Source organism: Sus scrofa, chromosome 7 (genome assembly GCF_054392235.1).
Source record: "Sus scrofa isolate SSC_HxYL_T2T_F1_AM1 chromosome 7, Sscrofa_HxYL_maternal_Yorkshire_Landrace_v2.0, whole genome shotgun sequence".
Taxonomy (NCBI): Eukaryota; Metazoa; Chordata; class Mammalia; order Artiodactyla; family Suidae; genus Sus; species Sus scrofa.
In genome coordinates, this window is record NC_139389.1 from 12004079 (window position 1) to 12030903 (window position 26825).

Sequence of the window (26825 nt, forward strand, 5' to 3'; positions counted from 1 at the left end):
AACTTTTCTTGATAGACTAACTTCAAATGACAAGGATGCTCATATTGCTAGTGTTGCTAATTGACTAACTGCTAACTGACTTATATTGTTAAGTGCTATGCTTCTCTTGCTGAGTTACTGCATATGGCCAGGCAGAAAGAAACCTTGCTAATTACCACATGAGGATGGGATTGGGTGCCTGGAGGAAGAGCAAAATCATTTTGCCACGGAAACAATAGTATTTACTCTGTGCTGGCCACCATGCAAGGTTCTGGGGGTGCATATGGCTGAGAGAGAGACCTGGTACTTGCCTTCATGACGATTAGCAGCTAGAGCAGATGACACATGTTAAATGAGCCATTGAGGTTTTTAAAGAGAAAACTGTCACGTTCATATTTATATTTTACTAAGATTTCTCTAAGTTGTGGAGAATGCATTAGAAAATGGCAGAGATGGATGAAGAGAGACTGGTTAGGATTTAGGAGGCCATGACTGTAGTTCAGGTGAAATGCATGGGAGAGAGAGTAGCAGATGGAATGCAAAGATTTTGGGGGGTAGAACTGGCATGAATTGGGTAGGGATCAGAATAGAATGGGGCAGGGGCATCACTCTCACTTTCAGACTTGACCAACTGGGTAGAGGGAGTGAAACTTAAGAGAAATACAGGACCTTAGGAGAGACGCCATCTGTTGGGAAATGATGAGCTCTTTGTCCTAAGAGAAACGGCAGAATGAATCACTTGGCTTCTACACTCCTTTTAGTGGCCCATCCTGTACACCAGAGTCTACTCCCCCACATTCCCTTACAACTAAGGCTTCAAACGTGCTTTAGGTCCATAAATCAGCTACACTCACATGAGTCTTGAATTCAGAACAGAAGCCACAGAGCCCGAAGCATCCATCTGGCTGATTCCAATCCAGCAGCTGTAAAAGCCTCCGAATCAAGTGATTTTGGCCACAGCTGCCTGACAGATGCATCAGAGCTAAGCTCCTATTTGGGACAGTAGGCTTCTAATTCCTCAGCTGCTTGCTGTGGCAAGGATAGCACTTCTCCTAGAGGGTTAAATTTGCAGTGTTATTCTGGATATCATTCCTGGATACCTTGACTAGAGTCCTTTCCAGTCTTTCCAGTAAGTTTTAAGCATGCAATTTCCTGTAGAAGCACGTCTCTTAAAATACCTAGAATAGCTTCTGCTCTTAGCAATTAAAACTTAACAGATATAGAAGCAGGGAGTTGGTAGAACCTGAAAGACATCCAGATGTAAATACATGGATGACACTCAGATACATGGGTCTGGAGTTTAGGAGAGAAGACTGGACTGGAAAATTTGTGAATTGTTGGCATATGGATTGTAAGGGGTGAGATCATCTAGGGAGACATTACCAAGAAAGAATTTGAAAGGTGAGAAGAAAGGAGGGCCTAGGACAGAAACTTTGGAAACACTAGTTTTAAGAGATGGTTAGAAATATAAGTTGGCTATTGAAGGAAGATGGCCAAAAGTCATGAAGGAGAACAGGAGATAGTGGTATCATAGAAGCCAGAGGTAGAAAGCAGGTCTACTCGAATAGCTCACCATGGCAGATGCTGCCGGGAAGTCAGGCAAGGAGGGCTGGACATATCTATTAAAGCTGGTCTTTGCTAACCTTGGCAAGAGTTCAATTGTAGTGTTAGGAATAGGGTTCAAATTAAAAGGATTTATAACTGAGGGAGAGATAAGGGAATAGATATTGTGGAAGTAGGCAGTCTTTTAAAGACGTCTGACCATCTCTAAAAGTGATGTTATATCAAAGGAGGAAGAGTTTTTTTTTTTTATTAGAGATTATGTGGTTTATTACGTATATTATACATTTAAGTTTTGTTTTTTGTTTTTTTTTATTATTTTCCCACTGTACAGCAAGGGGGTCAGGTCATCCTTAGATGTATACATTGCAGTTACAGTTTTTTCCCCCACCCTTTCTTCTGTTGCAACATGAGTATCTAGACATAGTTCTCAATGCTATTCAGCAGGATCTCCTTATAAATCTATTCTAGGTTGTGTCTGATAAGCCCAAGCTCCCGATCCCTCCCACTCCCTCCCCCTCCCATCAGGCAACCACAAGTCTCTTCTCCAAGTCCATGATTTTCTTTTCTGAGGAGATGTTCATTTGTGCTGGATATTAGATTCCAGTTATAAGTGATATCATATGGTATTTGTCTTTGTCTTTCTGGCTCATTTCACTCAGTATGAGATTCTTTAGTTCCATCCATGTTGCTGCAAATGGCATTATGTCATCCTTTTTTATGGCTGAGTAGTATTCCATTGTGTATAGAGTTTTTTTTTTTTAATTTCAATCCTTAGTCAAGCTAAGTTACCCCTCAACCATAATGAAGCTTTAATAAGATGTTATATGAAATTGTGGTACATATTTCATCCAAACAGTCGATCTTTGATGCTGGAGAAAGAAGAACATTTTTTGATGGTGATGAGGTGAAGTTGGGAGAGAGAAGATAAGGGAGAAGAGATGCTTAGGTACTAAAATAGCCGTGAAAATATAGGATCTTGATGGTGGGGTGGTTTTAGGGGAAGGGGTGCAGATGGGGAGATGGCTTCAGACAGAGGAAGGATGAGACAGGAAGCAGATGCAAATTATCATTAAATGGGGATGATGACAAACAGCTTCTACCTTATGGGTCTTTGTGAAGATTCAAAGAGACACTTCAGGAAAGGGTTTCAGCATGATGTCTGGTAAATGACATCCAATAAGTGTTAACTACTAATGGTATGATTATTTCAACCCATTATCCTTTGCAAGAAAATCATGCAACGTATCAACAAATAGAATGTGTTCAGAGAGTGGGACTACGTAATGTACAGGGACTTCTTTACATTCCACATCAGACCCAGTGCTCCTAGAAGGTGATAAAACCATGTTTCTCTTGCTTTATGAATTTTCTTAGTACTTAGGACAACAATCTAAGTACAGTCATTATGTCCATGATACAGACAGAATAAAGGGGGACAGTCACCTCCCAGACATGGTCAGACAGTCACCTAAATGAGTTCTTGGGTAAGAGAGCAAGAATGCGGGTGGATCAAGGCAGGAGCAGGATGAATTTTACCAGAGAGAAATCTCAACCTGGAGCCATGTCTTCTCTGCCAGAAGAAGAAAGCAGCTTGCTTTTCCTGAACAAAGGCTGAGCTTGCATGAACGTCTCTGGAGGGAAATATGTTTGTACATTAGGCTGGTAATTAAAGGCTTCCAATAAACCTAGTCTCATTACTCAGCTTAAGGAGCTGCCTAGATAGCGGCTGGCTCGGTGTCAAGTGTCTGCTTGGCACAAAGCTGAGCTGGAGGTGGCCTGTCCCTAGGGGAAGGGCATGGGCTGGGGGCTTATGGAGGCCTGCCTGCTAGGGCACCCGGGCACCAGGCTGCACGGATGGAAAACAAGCAGGTTCTCATGCTGCTCAGGCTTCATTGTTCTCTTTTCTCTTAGACATGCTGTTAAGAACAGGGCCCTGTCAACTGCCTGGTGCCTTGAACATTACAACAGTTAATCGCTGGGATCTCAGCTGTTGTCAGGAACCCCATGCAGGTTAAAATCGCTCAGTCTTGAGGAAGCTGCTGCCAGTCATTCTTCCCTAGACAGTAGGAAAGTCTGTTAGAATCAAAGTTCAGATAAGGTAACACCATCAGTTCCTTCTACATAAAACAGAGCCTGTGGTTTGCACTTCACAAATATTTATGTAATTAATCACTTTCACTGAGGAATGGGGATAATAATACCTTATTTTGTAAAATGCTTTCTAGTTTGCAAAATACTTTCACCCCTATCATCTAATCCCCTCTTTGCTGTCAGCTGTTGTTTCTTATCCAGATTAGGGATAGTATTAATATCAAAAGCAATCACCACCACCACAATAGCCAGGGACTTTTACTGGCAACTTTCTAGGTAATGAGCACTCTTTTAAGTGCATTACAAGTAGCATGATCAGTGGCAATATGGAAGCCAAAAGAAGGGAAAATACGGGTTTGCTGTGCATAGATATTTTATATGTTAGCTAGGAGGACCTGACGGTGGCATTTTTGCACAGTTCCTTGAGAGGAAAAACCTTGTTTCCTACAACTAACTTCAATATTCCTTGTCATTCTTTCCATAGCTTTCAAGACTTTAAATGCTCTAGGTACTTATCTATGTTATTCTGAATAAGCACCCTCACTCTAATTAATAAGAAAAGCTAATACTTATCAGTGTCCAGTTTCAAGACATCCTTTCTTTTTAAAAATTTTTTTTATTATTCAAATGAATTTATCACATCTGTAGTTATATAATGATCATAACAATCCAGTTTCACAGGATTTCCAACCCGTAACTCAAGCACATGTCCCCACAGAACAGATGCTGACTCACAGACATTGAAAAACTTATGGTCTCTGGAGGAGACAGCTTGGGGGTGGCGGGGGAGGCATCCTTTCATTTAATCCTCACCACCACCCTCTGAGGTGGGTAGAATGATTTGATTATCCCTGTTTTCAGATTAGAAAACCAAGGCATAAAGAGCTTATGTGATGTGCCTAAGGTCACCCTGCCAGTAAGGCGGAGAACCTAATCCAGGTGGTCTGGCTCCAGTGCTCATACTCTTGGTCACCTTACTGGGCAGCTTGGCTGATGGACCACGGCATTCCTTTCAGTCAAGCATGGTCCCAATCTGATAAACATGGGTTGGTAAGCCAAGATGAAATCTATTTGCGCTAGAGAGAGGTCATGTGACCACCTGAGGAGGCTTCTTTCTTTTCTTTCTCTCTCTCTTGGGCCCCACCTGGGGCATATGGACTTTCCCAGGCTAGGGGTCAAACCAGAGCTGAAGCTGCTGGCCTTCGCCAAAGTCACAGCAATACCAGACCCAAGTTACATCTGCGACCTATGCCACAGTCCACGGCAACGCCCGATCCTTCACCCACTGAGTGGGGCCAAGGATTGAACCCACATCCTCATGGATACTAGCTGGGTTTGCTATCACTCAGCCACAATGGGAAATCCTTGAAGAAGCTACTTTTGCTGTCTCTATTGTCAGTGTCAAGTTCATTGCTGTTTTCATTGAACCCTGCTGTCACTTCAAGTCTCAGCATCCAAAAGTGGAATACCAAAATGTGTTGCAAGAGACAGGGATCAACTGCCTTTTTTAAGTAAATAGGCTTTTAGGGATTGGATAGCCATCAATTAACTCATTGTTTCGCTTTCCTCCACAGAAATGCTTATTTCTCTTACCCAGAAGGAAAGAAACCACCAGAAGCCGTAATTCATTTGGCCTTCCTGTCCTACCAGTTGGCCTGCTGTTCTTTGGACATGAGTGGACTGACTTCTGGGGGCACAGCCCTCTTTCCCATGCTCTGCTCTCTGGTGCTGACTGCTTGCACTTTGGCTGCCCCAGAGTTCCATCCACTTGGGCTTCCAGAGGGCAGGGGGAGCTGGTTTGGGGTATGGGTGGCCCTGGAAGTGAGGTCAGGCACCAGCTCCCGGTCCTCCATCTGAATGTCCTCCTTACTGCCCACTTCATCCACCAGGAAGGGCAGGGCCCCTTTTATTCCAGACAATGGACTGAAGTACACTATCACATGTGTAGTGCCCAGACAACTGGGTGAATGCTTTTCCTTTGCCAGCAGAGCATGAGGCAGTTCTTACACAGAGGAAAACTGTTCAGCCTGGGACCTCCTGATTTGCACCCATGGAAATGGAATTAGTGGCTTATAAAAGAAGAACATTCCTGAAATTGTACCTGAAAGAGCATCATTCATGATCCCATGGGCTACATATTTCATCTTGCCCACTTGATTGTCTCTGTAGCTTTATTTGTTCTTAGGGTTTTGTGCATTTGTTTGTTTAATTTAAACCACAGCTTATCACCAACTTTAAGACTCACCTAGAAGGGGAAAGGGGATGTTCCTATAGAAGACACTCACTGTCACCAAGGGTGACCTTCACTGTCCTTGAAAACAGGACTGAAACAGCTAGCCACCCCCACTTCTGAAGGATCAGTAAGTTAGGCCATAGGAACCAGCTGGTGCCACATTCCAGAAATGCTGAGTGTTTTCAGATGATTGTACACGAAGTGGCTGCTAAAGACACAGCTTCTGTGAGGCTTGAAATGTTTCAACTGTCCTGAGAAAATGATCCTGAAATCACATGAACCTAGAGAAATCCATTTCCTCTCTACTTGAAAATCTCCCAGTATGTGCACGCACGCGCACACACACACACACACACACACACACACACACACGAAACTAACATATTCTGAGGCTCTCAGGGCTCCAGAAAGCACCAAAACACCACACTGCGTGCACAACTCCATTTAATCTGAAACCCACCAGTTCTCAAACCTGGCTGCAAATTACAATCCCAGGGGGTCTTTTGAAATCCTGATACTCAGGGCTCAGCCCCAGAGGTTCTGACTTAACTGTTCGTAGGTGGGGCAGGGTGGCCAACTGACCCTATTTGCCTGGCGCTGAGGGGTTCCCAGGATGCAGGACTTTGCTAAAACAAAGACCATGCTGAGAATCTAGGACCAGTTGGTCACCATGCACGGACATAAGTTCTCTTTGTAAGTATCTTAGTGATGCCAATATGCAGTCAGTGTTGAGAAAAACTAGTCTGAACTCTCAAACTCTAACCTACACACTGAGGACAGGTACAAGATTTGAGAAAATACTATTACAGAGAATTCTTTTAAAATAATAATGATGATGATAACAACAATAATAATAACAATAATATCCTTTGTAAATGAGACATTCTGGCCAGATGGCATCCTTTCTGCCCTGGGAGGGTCCCAAGAGAGCCACCACACCCAGGGAGCAGCTTGCCTATTTCCTAATCTCATTGGACTGAAATCTAAACACTGAGCCTTTCTATTGAAATGGGCCTGGGGGGCGGGGAAGAGAACCAAACACTTGATTATTTAATAGCTGAAGAAGACTCTTGGGGAATGCTTTGCTTGGGAGCATAGCATCCCATACTGGGTCCTGTGTGCTAGCAGTGCCCACAGCCCTGACTGGCAGAAACACCCAGCAACTCAGATAATCTTCCTTCACTTTGCAGTTGGCTTCCAAATGACTTGCTTATATCCAACAGGGCTTGTAATAATTACTTGTTTATATCCATTCATCTTCCTCCTGAGTTTTTGAGTTGAGCATGAGAAAAAAGCAGGTGTAACTGGGAAACTTCTGGATGGGCGGTGGTTCTCAACCCTGGTACTGTATTCTACCACCTAGTAACCTGCTAAAAATCCAGATGGCTGAGCCCATGCCCAGGCCAGTTAAGTCAGAATCTCAGGGGCTTGGAAACCAGGCAATTCTTTCTGAAAGCTCCCCAAAGTGATAATGTAAAGCCAGGAATGAGAATCACAGCCTTAGAGCCTGGTTCTCAAAGTGTGGTCCCTGAGCCAGCTGCATCAGCATCATTTGGGAACTTATCAGAAATGCAAATTCTCAGGCCCCACCCTGGACCTAATGAATCAGAAACCCTGGGGATGGGCTCTAGCATCAGTTTTAACAAGACTTCTAGGTGATTCTCATGCATGATAAAGTTTGAGATTCAGTTTAAATGACAAGGTAGTATTTTTTTCAAAATCTGCTGAGAGGCTTAAACTGTTAAGTGTTGCCTCTAATTTTCTTATCTGCAGCAAAACCCTGCAGCAAAACCCAATTAACTAATAAAGTGATGAATCCTACCTTTTCCGTGATGAAACAAACACAAAAAATACACGTGAAGCCCTATTGTCATCTCTAGACTGGGAAGCAACAAAACAAAATAACCTGATGAAGCAATGGAGGCAAATTGTTCAATCTCCTATAATTAAGACACCTCCTTTAGTATTGTTTTATAAGGTTCAGGTTTCTAGTTTTTACCTATTGTTTCTTTATCTATCAAGCTTGGAGCAGCCAGAAAAAACTATGCCCCAAACAGTTTCAATTAGAGAGATACTTGGTTGGAGTTCCCTGGGGAAATCTATGACACTCTAGTAAGGGGTACTTACGGTGCAGAATTGAAGACAGCCTAAATTTAAGTGAGCAGGGTTGAGGAAGGCACTGGAGGAAGGAAAAGTGGGAAGGGGGAGAAAAGAGGATTGTCAGCAGTATTTTGAGGCAAGAAATATGAAAGCAAAGATGACTTGTTCGCCAATCGGGAGAGTTACTGAAAATTTAAGATCTGAGATCTTCTGCTTCTAAAGTTACTAAGGGGCACAAGTGGGGGTTTCTGAATTGGAGAATTTCAAAGACCTCTCCTTTTCCATTCTTTACCACCCACCTCTGACTTATAGAACCAAACTGCAGAAAAAGCATTTATACGTTTTTTACAATTTGAGTGTCTAGAATGTTGCGGGGGGGGGGGGAGGTCTGAGTAAAAAATAAAAAAATTAGGTGGCGAATTAACACTTATTCAGTCAATTCAATCTAATATGTATTTTAAACCTCACAACAACACTGTGAGATAAGTATCATTGGCCCATTTTCCAAATTAGAAAATTAAGGGCCAGAGACACTGGAATGTAATTTAGTCATTAAATGACAGAGCTAAGATCCTAACCCAGGTCTGTCCAACCCCAAGATCTTTGTTTCCTTCTGACAGAAATATATTAACTGGAGCCTGGAGCTGTGTAGCCACCTGAAAGGTCTACACCCAGGTACAAACAAAAACAGTAGCCCAGAACTTCATTCCTGTAGGTAGGCATTACTGAGGGCAGTTCTCTATGGTGTTTCTACACATCCTGTGACATTTTCTACTCCAGAAGGATGTTTGTTTAGCAAAGATAGCAGTCTTTCCAGGGCAAAAGGCAGATTTTTTTTCCTATGATAAAAAAAAGTTCCTATCTGCCGCAAGGGCAAAGGTTGGGCAAGTTTGCTCATGCCTCCTTTAAAAGATTAGGGGACTCAACAACTCAATAACAAAAAACAACCCATTCAAAAAATGGGCAGAAAACCTAAATAGACATTTCTCCAGAAGACGTACAGATGGCCAGTAGGCAAGTGAAAAGATGCTAAACATCCCTAATCATTAGAGAAATGCAAATCAAAACTACAATGAAGTATCACCTCACACTGGTCAGAATGGCCATCATTTAAAAGTCTACAAATAATAAATGCTAGAGTGTGTGGGGAAAAGGGAACCTTCCTACACTGCTGGTGGGAAAGTAAACTGGTACAACCACTATGGAGAACATTTTGAAGGTTTCCTAAAAACCTAAAAACAGAGTTATCATATGATCCAGCAATCCCATTTCTGGGCATATATCCAGAAAAAACTCTAATTCAAAAAGATACATGAGCCCCAATGTTCTAGCAGCAATACTTACAATAGTTAAGACATGGAAACAACCTAAATGCCCACTGACAGACAAATGGATAAAGAAAATGTGGTATATATCTACAATAGAATACTACTGTAGTATTATTGAAATAATGCCATTTGAAGCCACATGGATACAACTAGAGATTATCACACTAAGTGAAGTCAGAAAGAGAAAGACAAATACCATATGATATCACTTATATGTGGAATCTAAAATATGATATAAAATGATACAAAATAAATGAACTTATTTACAAAACAGAAACAGACTCACAGACATAGAAAACAAACTTACGGTTACCAAAGAGGAAAGGTGGAGGGGATAAATTAGGAGTTTGGTATAAGTAGATAAAAACTACTATATATAAATTAGATAAACAACAAGGCCTTACTATACAGCACAGGGAGCTATATTCAATATCTTGTAATAAATCACAACAGAAAAGAATATGAAGACTAGGGGTTTAAACCCAAGGTTCCTCAGCTGTGGCACAGACCTACAAATGCCAGCCTCAAAAAGAATTGAGGCTCTCACATGTACACCAAACTGAAATACCAGTGTCTTTGAAACATAACTTGAAAGTGACTTTAGTTGTTTAGGCCACTTTCCACTCAACATGGCAAACTTTCTCTTCTCTTTAGTCCCAGTCCTGTCCTTTGAAGACACACAGACTAAGACACTACCCTCACTCCCACAGCCCACACATCTTCCCATTCTAGATGAACTATTTCTGGTCCATCAACCACTCTTCCTTAAGCACAGTGATCAGACGCCTTAGGATTCGAGTCCTTCTCCTCTGAATATGCTCCATTTTATTCATCTCTTTAAGTCCTTAAAAAAAAGTTAGTTGGTCTTTGAATAGGTAATGACTTAATAAGGTACAGAATTCAAAAGGAAGATACCTATTTCCTTTCCACTCAATCCCCAGCCCCTATTACAATCTCTTCTTTCTTCCAAAGATATCCTCTATATATTCAATATCATTGAATGGGCTGAACACATAGGGTATAACCAGAATACTACTTTTTTTTTTTCATTACTATCTTTAAACACATTCAGCAGAAGTTCGTTTTCTTACTTCTTGCTACCCTACCAGCCCAAAACTCATTAAAAGGCCTATTCTAGTATAACACTGAAGTGTCCTTTTTTTGGGGGGGGGGGCGTGCCTGGGGCATGCAGAAGTTCCTGGGCCAGGGACTGAACCTGTACCACAGCAGCAACCCAAGCCACAACAGTGAATTTGCCAGATCTTTAACCCACCAAGCCACCAGGGAACTCCAAGATTGAAGCTTCTTACATTCAACACAATTCTTCCCTCTTCCTTCCAGCTCAGATGGGACCTTCAGATCGGGGATCAGCAGCAATGGAGTGAGACATGGTTTGTTACTTCACTGTGCATCTATTTCCTCTTTCTGGCTCTGGTTCCCCTAGGATCGGGAGTGGAGGGGCGATTAGAGGGGAAGGGCAGAGTCTTGCTCCATGAGTGCTGTCCGGACTGGTCACTGATACCCTCTATGACCATGGGCCACGCATCTAATGCTGTCACATAGCAGAGAACATAGTGAGTGCTCGACAAGTATTAATAAGTTATGAGTAAATGGATGGATAAATGCAATATATTAGAAGTATGACCAGACTGACAAAAGATCACAAGAAGAAAAACAAAAAAAATATGCATTCTGCTCATAGCTCTGCTCACTGCAGCAAGGTCTAGAGAGGAGAAATGATAAACACATGTGTTCTTGCTGAAAACTCTGAATCAACAAGGATCTTTTGGAAAATGTACTATGCAGGACGGTGTTACCATAACACTAGTGTGAAGAATAGTGGAACTCTGAGTTAATACCCTGAGTTCTCAGTCAGGTTCTAGTTCTCTCATTTTGCATGTAAATAGTAGACATATTTTAGCCAAAAGCCAGATATGTTTATTCTTACTGAACTTTATCTTTTTAACTTAGTTGTTTTTTTTTTCTTTTTTCTTTTTACAGCCACATCTGCAGCATATGGAAGTTCCCGGGCTAGGGGTCGAATTGGAATTGCAGCTGAGGTTTAAACCACAGCCACAGCAACTCTGGATTTGAGCCACATCTGTAACCTACACTACAGCTCACAGCAATGCTGGGTCCTTAACCCACTGAGTGAGGCCAGGGATTGAACCCACATTATCATGGATACTAATCGAGTTCATTACCATTGAGCCACGATGCGAACTCTGACAGTTTAGTTCTTTCTCACTTAAAGTAAGCCCAAAAATAGAGAGTACAGAACTAGTATGGCAGCTTTGAAAGGTATCAAGAACCAAGGGTTTTCTTTCTTTCAACACCCTTTCATGTGGCTTCTATCCTTAAGACTGCCTGTGATATCATGATTTATTAAGAAATATATATTTGGCCATCCAGACGACCACATACATATTTCTCATATATATCAGGTGGTTTATATATATCACAGTTTCTGACGCATGGCTCCCCAAACTCTTAGAATCTCCTAAATGTGGAGAGTGACCAAGATTCTTTATTTATGTTAATGAGATGACTTTTGGACCCCACCTATGGATAGGGAAGGTCTAAGCCTTTAATCACAGAGACCCAACCATGTAATTAGAGAGCTACCCTTTTCTCCATCTGTCAAAGGAGGGGACGAGGACCTGGAGGTTGAATCAATTGCGGATGGCCAATGATTTAATCATTCATGCATCTGTGATGAAGCCATCATACGAACCCAAGAGAACGGAGTTCAGAGAGCTTCTTGGTTGGTGAACAGATGGGGATTTGGGGAGAGAGGACATGGAAGCTCTGTCCCTTCTCACATATCTTGCCCTTTGCATCTCTTCCATCTGGCTCTTTCTGAGTTATATCCTGTTAAAATAAACTGGTGATCTGTTAAATAAAATATTTCTCTAAGTTCTGTGCACAACTCTAGCAAATTAATTGAACCTGAGGAGAGAGTCTTGGGAACCTCTGATTTAGAGCAGGTGGATCAGAAGCACAGGTAACAACCTGGGCTTGCTAATGGTGTCTGAAGTGGGTGGGTTGGTGGGGGGCAATCTTTTAGGACTGAGCCCTCAGCATGTGGAATCCAATGCTCTCCCCAAGTAGATAATATGAGAATTCTTGGACACCCTGATGATGTCTGAGAATTACTTGGTAGGGGTGTGGAAAACACCCTCTCCACACATTGAAATTGGTCTCAAAACACCAAAAGACGACCTAATGATTCGATATAGCTGCTGGAGCTCTATTAGATCCTTAAGCCAGACAACAGGGAGGACAAAGGACAGCGGCAAAAGGGACTCTTTCCTTTTAAGGAAATCTTGAGTACACTGGCTTTCTGTTACTGAGAAAGAAAGAGATAATAGACGTTGGACTGGGCAAATGGCAGTCTACCCACATCAGGCTACAAACTTTACTTAACTGGAATGTGGTCTACATTTCTCCAGAAGGACATGAGAGAAGTTGTATTAAATTATTCACAACTAATTACTAAGTAATCTGGTTTCTCTGGTCTATCATCCTAGCAATATTATCCAAAATCAAATGCAATTAGACAAAATTATTTTTAATAAACCTATGCTCATATCTAACGATTTGCATGTCCATTTCCTCCTTGATTGTTCGTAAGTTCAAAATCCATTCTAGAATTTCGGGGAATGAACGTGAAATTAAGTTGTTTTCTGAATCTGCTTCCTCTTCAGGGAAGAAGTACAAACAGCCATCTCTTCTGTACTGAGCTGATTTCTTTTTTCTTTTCTCTTCTTCCTTTTTTTTTTTTTTTTTGCTTTTCAGGGCTGCATCCACAGCATATGGAAGTTCCAGGCTAGGGATTGAATCGGAGGTCTTTACCACAGCCACAGCAACACCAGATCTGAGCTACATCTGCAACCTACACCACAGCTCATGGCAATGCCAGATCTTTAATCCACTGATCAAGGCCAGGGATCAAACCTGCATCTTCATGGATACTAGTTAGGTTTGTTACAGTTGAGCCACAACGGGAACTCCTGAGCTGATTTCTTAAATCAACAAAAAGTTCACTGTATCTGCAACTTGCCCTAGCTTCTAGGGTTAAAAGTCATATACGGTGGGGTTCAAGCAGAGAAACAGAACCCCTAGAGTGATACAGAACAAGGAATTCATTCCAGGGACTTGGGTTTAGGCATTTGTATACTGCTGCTTTGCCTCTGGTAGTAGCATTTGAGTTCTGCAGGGCAGGAGGTCAGGATGACATGGTGGATACAGAGTGGGAGCCAGGACAGCCTGGAATCTGCTTCTGCCTCTCACTGTCTTCATGTCTGGACCTAAACCTACCCTGGCTTGGGGTCCAAGAGCTGGAGGAGCAGGATTCTGGCTACTTCTCCACGGCCACCCGTGTGAGCCAGTCGATGAGGGACAAACAGAATCTGCTGTTACGACCCTGTTCCCACATTCAGACAATAAAAACCATGTGGCTTCTTCCCTTTTACCTTCAAATCTGATGCAACATGTCTTTTTTGCCTTTCTTAACTGGAACCATCCAGAGAAGGGGGTTTGGGGAAATGTAGTTCCAGCTGATTTAAAGTGGATGCACAAATCTGAAAATCTCAACTGTGTAAAGGCAGCTGGAAATTGCCTGTATCTCATGGATTTTTTTCTTAACAGTGCTCATCTTACTCTTTCTACGTTGATAGACAGAAGAGAAAGTTACTGGATGAGGACATTCTGCTTCCATCACTCACTCTGCATCAGGTACACCACACAGTGGGCTCCACCCTTCCTTCTTCTACTCTGATTATGGCTGAAACGTTGTCGTCATTGTTTTCCTCGGCATTCCTTGGAACTGTAGCTTTTCTGGAACTTTCCCTTCTGATGCTATTGGACCAGATCCATTGTTTCTCTGAATAAAAATCTAAGATGTTGTGGCCCCATTGTCCCAAAGCTCTTACAATTACACTTGTCTTACTTAAGAGTCAGAAATATGTCTAATACAGGAATTCTCTTTTTGCCTCAACTATGGTGGCACCAGTCAGGGCCCCCAAACAAGACAGTCCTTCCACCCACCAAATACCTCCTTCTGGCTACAGACTGAGTTTCTGTAGCAATTTTTCCCTTTAAGACTGTCCTTTGTGCAATTTATTACAATCTGGACCAAAGCACATGTGTGTGAATTTGTAGAATATAATTTGCCCCAGTAATTTGACTCTACCACCACTGTCTGACTGTGACTAATCTGAAGCAATCTGTGGGTATGGGAGTGTGGATTGGGGGGCATGATAGGAGGTCTCCATGAAAACCTGGGGCAGATCATGATCTGGTTGGGTGACCTTTATCTCTGGGGGTCTTCTTGTCTCCTTGCATTCTACTCAGACTCTTTCATGAAATGTGAGAGGCTCTTTTCGCTTCTCCCATCACAGAAGAAACAGCCTAAAATTCTTACTCTAAGTGTTCATCCTTCTCCAGACTTTTAAATTTAAGAGAAGGAGAGAGCAGACTTTCTAATGTCAGGATTTCAGACATCCACACCAGATGGGACAGTTTTGGCATGCAGGTGTCTTCCCGGATGTCCACCACGTGACACGACCATTGACTACTCAATCCTCTTGCACCATTCACTACTGACAAAAAACGAATTCCTAAAGAGATGTAATCTGCTTGCATCTTATTGGGGCAATGTTTGTGACAAGACAGAGGGAGGGCTCTTTAGCCCATGCCATTGCTCACAAACACTATGACTTTAAAAGCCTCACCTACCCCCAAGAGCAAAGTTTAGTCACTGGACCTTGAAGGGCTGTGACTGCACCAGCCCCACTTTCCTCTACCTCCATTCTTTTCAGGCCCTAAGGGAATCCCTGAGCACCAGACTCTTGTGCAACCAGTAGGAATGCACTGGATGGTTAGGTGAGATTCCTCACTGCGGCAAGCTCAAAATCTTGATTGTTTTTCTTAGGAAAAGTCCTTGGAGGCCAAGTGAAAGGGGAGAGGGCAAGCTAAAGGAAGAAGAGGGTGGAGTTGGTGGAAATACAGTTACTCTGTATTTCTCATCCTAACTCCTTAAACTCAACAGTCAGGAGATTCATTCCCTATCACCCACAGGGTGAGAAAGTTTGGGCCCTTCTCTGAGATGGAGGAACCAGGTGTGTGGGAGATACGGCTACCTGTTTTGCAAATTAGTCTAAAATTTCTAAGTATGAGAAGAGTTGTTAGAATTGAGGAAAGTCCAAGACAGCACTTCTCATGCATTAATATACATTCCAATCACAGGGGATCTTGTTAAAATGCAGATTATGGTTCAGTGGTTCTGGCTAGGCTGAGAGCCAACATTGTGCATTTCCAACAAGCTTCCAGGGGACACTGATGCTGCTGCACCATGAGCCACACCATGAGTAGCAAGGACATATGATATCTGAGTCAGCTATAATTGCTGAAGCCGCTATTAGGGCCATGGCCACTGTTAAGGACTAAATACGTGTGTTCCTACTAAATTCATATTTTCAAGTCCTAACCATAGGTGTGGCTGTTTTGGGGAAGTAAGATGAAATGAGTCATAAGGGGCCCTGATCCAATATGATGAGTGTCCTTATAAGAAAAGATACCACAGAGTTCCCTTCATGGCTCAGCAGTAACAAACCCAAATAGTATCCATGAGGATGCAGGTTTGATCCCTGCCCCTGCTCAGTGGATTAAGGATCCTGCATTGCCCTGAGCTGCAGCGTAGGTTGCAGACACAGCTCGGATCCTGTGTTGCTGTGTCTGTGGTGTAGGCCAGCAGGTGCAGCTCCAAATCGACCCCTAGACTGGGAACTTCCATATGCCTTGGGTGCGGCTCTAAAAAGAAAAAAAAAAAAAGAAAAAAGAAAAAGATAGCAGAGTTCTCCCTCTCTTTCTCTCTCTTTTCCTCTCTCTCTCTTCTACCCCTTCCCCTGCCCCAAACTCAATCTCAGAGGAAAGGCCATATAAGGACACAGCAAGAAGGCAAGCATCCACAAGCTAGGAAGAGAGCTCTCAACAGAAAATAACCATGCCAGCACCTTGATCTTGAACTTCCTGCCTCCAGAACTGCAAGGAAATGAATGTTTGCTCTTTCAACCCCTCAGTCTGTGATTTTTTGTTATGGCAGTCTGAACAAATGAATACAGCCGCTAGGGTGCCCACCCTAGATGTTCTGGCCCCATGACATTTATGTGTTCTGGAGAACAAGAGATTCTGTGCTCCAGGACTTGATAAGAGGCAATCTCTAAGCTCAGACAGGCTGGCTGCTCCCTCCCTGTACTATATACTTTACCACACCCTATGCTTCAATTCACAATTTCATTAGTCAGTGTGTATCTACCTTAGTTGCATATGAGAATAATCTGAGAACTTTAAAATCCTACTTATACCTGGATTCTACCCCCAGGGATGCTGATTTAATTGGTCTGGTGTGTGGCTTGGGCATCAGGATTTTTTTAAAGCTCCCCAACTGATTCATTTTAAGGTTGAGAGCCACTGCTTCAAGTAAATACTTTAAGGGCAAGAAAGAGGTGAAGATCAGCCCCAACTCTGTTGGGGGAAAGAGTACAGCCATATCTGTGTGGATGTGGCATGGGAAGGGATGGGCAACAGCAGGAAAGGGTACAGGAACAGAAGCCTTCACTCCAGAGTCACAAAAGGAACAGGAAGTGGTCAAGTTAATTGCCTGCAAAAGTTCTGATCTGCCACAGAGGTCTGGCTCCTTTTGTGATGAAAGGTTAAAGAAGCTTCAGAACCAGGCTGTGGAGTGTGTCCTTTAAGTTAGGTGAGAAGTAAGGCCCTGATGGGTAATTTGAACCTTGATCTGAAATTCAGGAAGGCTCCCCAAATTGTTGGTGCCAGCCTCCTGATCCATAAAAACCTCCTCCTCTGCCTTCTTTTGGCATAAGCTCCTATTTCCTCTTAAAGCTTCAAGTTGCACTTACTATTTTAGTAGATAGGGCCTCACGAGAGATGAGGCTTTTATTCTACTACTCCTTGGAGCTTCTGGGTTCCTTCTCCTACCCTGAGTCATTAGTCAGATGGTCCTCGAGGAGCAATTTTGAACTGAGATTCTAAAGGGAAAACAGGAGCAAATGATAGATCTCATCTTTTATTTATTTGTGTTTACATATACCCAGGATGAACCATATTGCTCCTATCATGTCACACTGCACTTTATTGATTTATGGAATGGAGTTAACTGCTCTGTAGCTGGGCTGCATTTTTATCCATAACCCAAGGAACAAGATAATTCCAACCCCCACTGGTGATTTAATATCCATGTACTTGTGGATTTAACCAATCTTACTTGACAATCTCAGATGCACTGTGCCTGGGCTTACTATGCTGGATGAAGCAGCATGACCAGGTAGTAGGTGTGTCTACAAGCTGGATTAAAGATCCAATAGATGCAAACATCTCTAATCTTTACCTTGTATGTGGTTGAATAAAAAATTGTATATCCCATACCTGGTATAGAGAAAAACATTGAACATATTGTACGCCTTTTGATTTTTACAACAACCCTACGAGAATAGATGTTATAATTTCATTTTATAGATGAGAGAACTGAGGTTCTGAGACATTTGGTAATTTCTTTGCCCAAGGTCTTGGCTGTATTAGAACTGGGATTTATGGTCTGGCCATTACATTCCACTGCTCCTAGAAAAAGTCTGATCATCTCCATTTTATGGTAGAAGGAATTAGGCTCTGATTCTAGTTAACCTGCAGGAGGTTTCTAAACAGGAGGTTTATAGCTTGCTTAGCTGCCATACATCTTTCTATTGTCTTTTTTTTCCCCAAGACAGTCATGAGCCTCATCATTGTTAGAAAGCATCTCACCATTTATGGGATCTGATAGGACTGAAGGGTTGGTTTCTGGAACCTCCAGTCATTATTAGACTTTGGGATAGAGACTTCTTTTCAATTTCCCTTCAAAGATCTTTTCAGGAAGCAATTAAGCAAGCCTGAAATGACATGTGAAATTAGATGACTTAAATTTTTAAAAATCTTTAATTTTCTTCTCTCTGTCTTTTAGCCACAAAGTAATATGTGAGTCCTTTGCCCTGTCCTGAAATATACAGCACCCTCTCATCAACCTCTGGTGCCAGCTTCACAGTGATTCCTCCTAACACTTGGATGGCCAGAGTTCTACGGGATCTCATCAACCTTTCCATTTAAGAACACAATGAAAACCTAGCTTTCTTAAAGTTGCACAGCTTAGAACAGGATGGGGTCCTTTACAAATATGGAGGCCTCTGTGACCCAATTCATGTGAAGATACTTGGCTTGGTTTCTCCAGTGGCTGGGATGGGTTTTGCACTGACTTCTCCAACAGGTCTTCTCTGGACCAATGTTCTTATGATCTCTGTGACAAGGTTGGTGAGGGTTAGGCTTGCAATTTGGATAAAGGAGTTCTGGATCAAGATCAAATCTTGGCCTCATCAGCAATATACTATTCCACCAATGGAAGTAATTAGTAGAGTTTTCCCAAAAGTAGGTGACGTTGGTACTTTTTTTTTTTTTTTTTTTTTTTTTGGCCACACTTGCAGCATGTGGAAAGTTCCTGGGTTAACTTGCTGTACAGTAGAAAATTGACAGAATACTGTAAACCAGCTATAATGGAAAAAAATAAAAATCATTATAAAATGAAGAAAAAAAAAGTTCCTGGGTCAGGGATCAAACCCATACCATAGCAGTGACCTTCACCACTGCAGTGACAAAGTCGGATCCTCAACTGGCTGCACCACATAAGAACTCCAGTACTTTTTAATAGACCCCACTAAGGCTCCAGAGGCCTCAAAATATGTTTCCTTTGTGTCACTTTGGCTCACCTTGCCCATCTTAACAGGGCTCAGATTATACCACAATAACCTATTTTTACAACAGACCTCGGAAGTTCAGCTGCAGGATTTCAATTTTTTCAAAAATATAAAGATGAAAATATGTCAAGAAGCTTTGAGGAAATTGTCAAGATTTCTTCTATTGGTATGTGTTAGGTAATTAAATTAGGCATCATAATCTTGGACAGTGCTATGATGTGAATTGTATCCCCCCTGAAAATACGCTGAAGTCATAATTCCTGATACCTGTGACTGTGACCATATTTGGGAATAAAGTCATTGCTGACGTAATTAAGGAAAGATGAGGGCACAGTGGTGTAGATGCATCCTAATCTAACATGGCTCGTGTCCTTATAAGAAGAGGAAAGGAGACAGAGACACACAGGGAGAACACCATGTGAGGACAGAAGGAGAGACATGTCTATACACCTCTGTGTCTACAGGCAGTGATGTGTCTACAAGCCAAGGAATGCCAAGGGCTGCTGACACCACCAGAAGCTAAGAGAGAGGCCTGGAACATATTCTCTCCTAGAGCCTTCAGAGAGCATGGTCCTGCCAAAACTTCGATTTCCAACTTCTGGCCTCCAAAACTGTGAATCAGTTTCTACCAGGTTGTGGTATCTCGGATAATCCGAAGAAAAGAATGAAGACAGGAAGGAGAGGCTGGCCTTGATGTAGGGGTAGTGAATTTTTGTGGAACTAGAAAGCAGGAAACCATCTCCCTTAATGGCTATAGGTCAGAGGCAGGAGCCACCAATAGCTCCATGGGGTAAGTTTTCAGATCTGGGGTTCACTACTCCAGGAAAACGCTCCTACAAGCTGACCGGAGTTGTGCCAAGGCTCTGGGCATCACCTTCAGGAGGAGGCTGAGATCCCTGAGCAGAGCCACACACTTTACAAAGGATCAGGTGTTTGGACAGGCCGAAAGGAAGACGAGATGGCCCAACTTTGTCTATTGCACAATTGAGCCCAGGGCCAGTTTGCTATCAGGAGACACAATAGCTCAACTTTTCTTTTCGAAAAATCTAGGAGTTAAATGACCCAATACTCCATCCTTGCCTAGTTGATTTTGTACCACTCCCCTTACCAGTTACTTTATGTTCTTCCTTCTGATTTTTCTATCTCCAGTATTGCCTATATCTGTGTGAATGGCCCTGTGAGGAAGAAGGTTCAAGAAGCCAATGTAGCTACCTTATTCCAACAGGTGCCCAACAAAGGGTGGTTAGGAGATTTTTTTTTTTTTTTGGTCTTTTTTAGGGTCACACCCATGACATATGGCGTTTCCTTGGCTAGGCGTCAAATCGGAGCTGTAGCCCCTGTCCTACGCCACGGCAACACCAGATCCAAACCACATCCGTGACCTATACCACAGCTCACAGCAATGGCCACAATCCCAGATCTTTAACCCACTGAGCAGGGTCAGGGATCGAACCTGCATGCTCATGGATACTAGTCAAGTTCATTTCTGCTGAGCCATATTGGGAACTCCAAAGATATTTTTATTTTTCATCTAGAAAGGACATCCTTTGAAGTGAAAACTGTAGTGCCTTCTCCAGAATTCTGAGGACTGAGGCAGTTATTCTGCCAGCTGCTGGGAGTGTTGGCTGCTGAGAACTCACAGGAGAATCTCTCTCCAGGGACTGCTTTTGCCTGAAGCCAGCTGCCTTGCTCAGAGTTATTTAATGAGTGGTCACAGCAGGAATACAAAGGCTTGCTGCCTCTGCCTCAAGTCAGGACAGCTCTGAAAGGTCATCCCAGCTCCAGAGCTCCCCATAGGACTGGCTGAGCCCTTTGAGGCAGCTGCATCTCTGTTCCACTCCTTTTGTTCAGGTCTGCTTCTTCTTTCTTCATATAGGTCTTATTCCTGAAAGCGCTCCCCTCTGAATACACCCTGCACACAAATCTCAGTATATTTTCCAGGGAACCTGATCTAAGACATCTTTCAACTTGATAATATGTGGGAGAGAAATATACTGACCACATGTACAGGTATCAATATAGAATCTGGAATGCAGGTAGCCAGAGGCAGGGAAGTAAAATGCTACCATGTCTCTGCATTGTCTCTGTCCTCAGCCTAATGGCTAGAACTTTAAGTTCCTTAGGGCTTATGAGTTCTGAGCACAGTGTAGCTGCCCAGTAAATATTCACGGAAAATAGTGTAACTGATAAGTGTTCATTAAATTCAGCTTGGTCCTAGAATGAGCTAACTAGGTCTTTCAAGGAGTTTTCTTTTTTCTTTTTTGTGATGAGAAGAGTTATCTTTGGAGGGTATGCTAATTTCCTAGGGCTGCTGTAATAAAGTAACTGAGTGGCTTAAACAATGGAAATGTATTGTCTCACAGTTCCAGAGGTCAGAAGTGAGAGACCAAGGTGTCAGCAGGACCCTGCTTCCTCCGAGGCTTTTGGAAAAGGATGTGTTCCAGGCCTCTCCTCTCACTTCTGGTAGTTTTCTAGCTATCCTTTGGCATTTTTTGGCTTATAGACATAAAACTCTGATCTTGGCTTCATGTTCCCATAGTGTTTCCTTGTGTGTATGTCTCCATGCCCAAATTTCCCATTATAAAGATACTAGATATTGAATTAGGGGCCAATTCTACCCTAGTACAACCTCACCTTAACTAATTATATCTTCAATGACCCTACTTCCAAATAAAGTCAAATTCTGATGTATTGGGCATTAGGACTTCAGTATAGGAATCATGGAAGGACACAATTCAACTGTTCCCAGATTTTCCACCCTGCCCTGTGTTGGAAATTGGGGCTGCAGAGGGACCTTGGGAGAGAAAGTGTGACCTGCTGCAATGGGGTCTGAGTCAGAGGGAGTCAGGTTCGGGCTCGCAGAGGAGTGAGAATATTGAAAAGCCCCACCTTAGCCACTAAGGCATGGCTGGACTGGGAAGATTTCATGCATTTTTGGTGGATGCATGCATGTAAAAGAGGTACCATCCTTTCACTGATGCAGATACTGTACCTCAAGGAAAGGGTATAGCACCTCACTCCTTAAGTGTAAGCCACTCATAGTGATTTCTTTCTAATGTGTGTTATGTGGAAGGCGGAAAAAAAGAGTAACTTTTTGTCCTGGCACAAAAACAGGAGTATAAATCAATGGAACAGGAGAGAAAGCCAAGAAATAAACCCAAGCACCTGTGGTCAACTAATCTATGCCAAAGGAGACAAGAACATACACTGTGAGAAAGACAGTCTCTTCAACAAATAGTGCTGGGAAAACTGGAAAGCTACATGTAAAAGAATGAAATTAAAACAAAAAAATAAACGCAAAATGGATTAAAGACCTAAATATAAGGCCAGATACTATAAAACTCCTAGAGGAAAACATAGGCAGAATGCTCTCTGACATAAATCACATCAACATCTTGTTTGATCCACCTCCTAGAATAATGACAATAAAGACACAAGCAAACCAAGGGGACCTAATTAAACTCAAAAGCTTTTGCACAGCAAAGGAAACCACTAAAAAAAAAAAAAAATGAAAAAAACCACCCCAAAAATGGGAGAAAATCTTTGCAAAATATGCAACAGACAAGGGCCCAATCTCTAAAAATATACAAACAACTCATACAACTCAACAACAACAAAAAACAAATAACCCAACTGAAAAATTGGCAGAAGACCTAAATACACATTTCTCCAAAGAAGACATGTGGATGGCAAACAGGCACATGAAAAAAATGCTCAACATAACTAATTATTACAGAAATGCAAATAAAACTACAATGAGGTACAACCTCATACCAGTTGGAATGGCCATCATTAAGAAGTCAACACATAACATGGAGTTCCCGTCGTGGCGCAGTGGTTAACAAATCCGACTAGGAACCATGAGGTTGCGGGTTCGGTCCCTGCCCTTGCTCAGTGGGTTAAGGATCCGGCGTTGCCGTGAGCTGTGGTGTAGGTTGCAGACGCGGCTCGGATCCCGCGTTGCTGTGGCTCTGGCGTAGGCCGGTGGCTATAGCTCCGATTAGACCCCTAGCCTGGGAATCTCCATATGCCGCAGGAGCGGCCCAAGAAATAGCAACAACAACAACAACAAAAGACAAAAAGACAAAAGACAAAAGACAAAAGACAAAAAAAAAAAAAAAAAAAAAAAAAAAAAGAAGTCAACACATAACAAATGCTGGAGAGGGTATGGAGAAAAGTGAACCCTCCTATACTGTTGGTGGGAATGTAAATTGGTACAACCACTATGGAAAACAGTACAGAGGTTCCTCAGAAAACTGAATATAGAACTACTATATGACCCAGCAATCCCTCTCCTGGGCATAGAGCCAGACAAAACTTTCACTGAAAAAGATACATGCGCCCCTATGTTCATAGCAGCACTATTCACAATAGCCAAGACATGGAAACAACCTAAATGTCCATCAAGAGATGAATGGATTAAGAAGATGTAGTATATATACACAATGGAATACTACTCAGCCATAAAAAAGACAAACTAATGGCAATTGCAGCAACATGGATGGAACTAGAGATCCTCATACTAAGTGAAGTAAGCCAGAAAGAAAAAGACAAATACCATATGATATCACTTATTCATGGAATCTAAAATATGGCATAGATGGTCCTATCTACAAAAAAGAAACAGACCACAGTCAAGAAGAGCAGAATTGTGGTTCCCAGGGGGGGAGGGACGATGAAGTGGGATGGACAGGCAGTTTGGGGTTTTGGGATGTAAACTGTTATATTTGGAATGGATGGGCAGTGGGGCCCTACTATACAGCACAGGGAACTGTGTGTGACTGGGTCACTTTGCCATATGACAGAAATTGAAGAAACATTGTAAATCAACTATACCTTAATGAAAAATTTTTTTAAAAAAGAGTAACTTTTCAGTAGTGAAACCTGACAAACAGCACCTCAGCCAAGTGATCAAGGTCAACATCAACGGTGATAAGTCATGTTGAGCATATGTACCACAACATGACGTGATGAAAACAGGATTTCACTTCTGTGATCTTTCTCCCCAAAACACATAACCTCCATTTAATAATGAGAAAAACATAAGACATACGCCAACTGAGGGATAAGCTACAGAAAAACAGACTGGCATTATCCTCAAAACTCAAGATAATAAAAAACATGAAAAGCCTGGGAAACTCACAGTCAAGAGAAGCCAAAGGCAATATGATCATTAAGTGTAATGTGGTGTCCTGGACAGGATCCTGGAACAGAAAAAAGACATTAAGTGAAAACTAAGGAAATATGAATAAATTATGGACTTTAGTTACTGTTAATATATTAATATTGGTTTATTATTTACAACAAATGCACTAGTCTAATATAGGAGGTTCATAATAGGGAAACTGGGTGAGGGGTATATGAAAACTATTTTCACAGTTTTTCTGTAAAACTTCTAAATAAAACAATCTTTTAAAATTAAAAAATTTTAGAAACAATTTAAAAATTACCATCCTAATTCTCAGAAGATAAATAAGTACTAGGAATATAACGTACAGTATAATTACTATAGTTAATACTGCCGTCCATACATATGAAAGCTGTTAAGGAAGTAAATTCTGAGGCTACTCATCACAAGCAAAAAAAAAAGTTTCTTTCTTTTTTTCCTTTTCATTTTATCTGTATGAGATGATGGATGTTAACCAAACCTACTGTGGTAATCATTTCACAGTATATGTAAGTTAAACCATTATGCTTTACGCCTTAAACTTATATAGTGATGTATGTTAATCATATCTCAATAAACCGTGGGGGGAGTACCATCCTTTGATTACATTCTCTAGGCACTGATAGGTCAAACGTGTGTTGAAAGGATTTAAATTTAACTGGGCTTTCTTTTTTCTCTTTGAACATACCCTTAATCATATATTAAAGGATAACTGCTGAAAAAGGCACACACGTCTTTGTCACTAGTCTCTGTCTCTGAAGTGCTGCCTACATATTTGAGATTCTCTCATGAGACATGCTTTTGTACATCTATTCTACTCCAGTCGTCCTCAACTTTCCCTCTTCCAAATATCTCTTTGGAATAGCTTTCCACCTTGACTGCAAATGGACTCATCAGAGAAGGTTTTGCAAATCCTGTTGCCAAGGCCCCCCAGGTGATCCAATGGGCAGCCTGGGTTAAAAATCACTGCCCTGTGCTACTCTCTCTTGGAAGTTATAGGTAGCTCCTACCTGTCCCACTAACTACAATTCTACCTCACAGCTCTATTTTAAAAACTAGGTAATTTTGGAGTTTCCACCGTGGCTCAGTGGAAATGAATCTGACTAGTATCCATGAGAACGCAGGTTCGATCCCTGGCCTTGCTCAGTGGGTTACGGATCCAGCATTGCCATGATTTCTGGTGTAAGTCGCAGATGAGGCTCGGATCTGGCGTTGCTGCAGCTGTGGTAGGTCTCTGGTTACAGCTCCAGTTTGACCCCTAGCCTGGGAACCTCTGCATGCCTTGAGTGTGGCCCTTAAGGAAAAAAAAAAAAAAAAAAAGGTAATTTTGTATTTCAAAAACCTTACTAAAGGTTTTCTTTTTTCTTAGCCAATAGTTTTTTGTTCTCATTACTGTTTTGCCTTTGCCTTTTCATTTTTAAATTTTTTATACAATTTAAAAGCTTAATTTCCATTTACCATTTTTACAAAATACTAGCTGTCTTCCCTGTGTTCTACAATACATCCTTGAACCTATCTTACACCCAACAGTTTGTACCTCCCACTCCCCCACCCCTGGTATTGCACCCCGCCACCTGGTCACCACTAGTTTGTTTCTCTATATCTGTGAGTCTGTTTCTTTTTTGTTATATTCACTAGTTTGTTTGTTTGTTTTAGATTCCACATGTGAGTGATATCTTACAGCATTTGTCTCACGTTTATTCAAGAACAGAAATTAGATTCTGTGGCCTCTGTAAAAGATTTTTTTCCCCCAACAGGAGTAACATTTAAAAATATGTAACAAGAAGGGGCATTTACCAATCAGACTATTGGTGGAGATAAACAATCAATCACTGGCCAGATACTAGCCCTGTTTATTCCTCCTTCATGTCTATTTAACCAGAGAACTCAAAGGAGGAGCTATGGAGGGAAAAGAAAGAAATACGATTCCTAGTGCGCTTGGCTTACTTAGAGTAATGGAAGGACAGAGGCTCCCAAGAGAGGGGGACAACAGGTGTGACCCCAGAACTTTGAGAAGAAAACAAGATGGGAGATACTCCACTTTGAATTAATTTGCTCCAAGTTTTATTGCCTTAGACTGTGATGTGTACGCCTTTGATGCTTTCGTGAAGTTGTTGTCTCTGGGAAATATGTTCAAGTCTCGCTTTTACTCTATTACAGAATCAAAGCTGAATCCAGAGAAGATTCAATCTGTTCCCTTCTCCAGCATGACATGGGAATAAAGGAGTTCAGAGTCCAGGTCTCTTATTTTTTTAACCTGGACCTTGGGAGCCAAAGCATAAACCTGACCAGGTTTATCTTCCTCCATTACTGGTCAATTGCTTTGACCTCTTGACTTTTCATCTGGCCAGGAATCCATGGGCAGCTCCAGGGTTGCCCCATCAAGCAAATGTTGATTTAACCTTTTGGGTCTCCTGACACTATTATGAAATCCATTTCATCAGAAACTAAGTTGTTAAAAGAGGAAGAACTTTGTTTTTGTTTATTCTTTGTTATTCAAAGAATATTTACAGGAAATTGCAACATTACCCTCCATGTGAATCAATCCAGGTGTTGCCAATTTC

The 26825-nt window shown here is 41.9% G+C and overlaps 1 protein-coding gene across 3 annotated transcripts in view; it reads right to left on the reverse strand.

Moving 5' to 3' along the window:
- LOC110261786 (uncharacterized) overlaps positions 1-26825 on the reverse strand; it is a 321102-nt gene that overhangs the window by 224185 nt on the left and 70092 nt on the right. For all 3 annotated transcript variants that reach the window (XR_002346325.2, XR_014809663.1, XM_084967495.1), the window contains one exon: positions 24238-24298. The gene's annotated coding sequence lies outside the window, so the exon portion shown is untranslated. Of the gene's footprint in view, positions 1-24237; positions 24299-26825 lie in introns of those variants that run through there.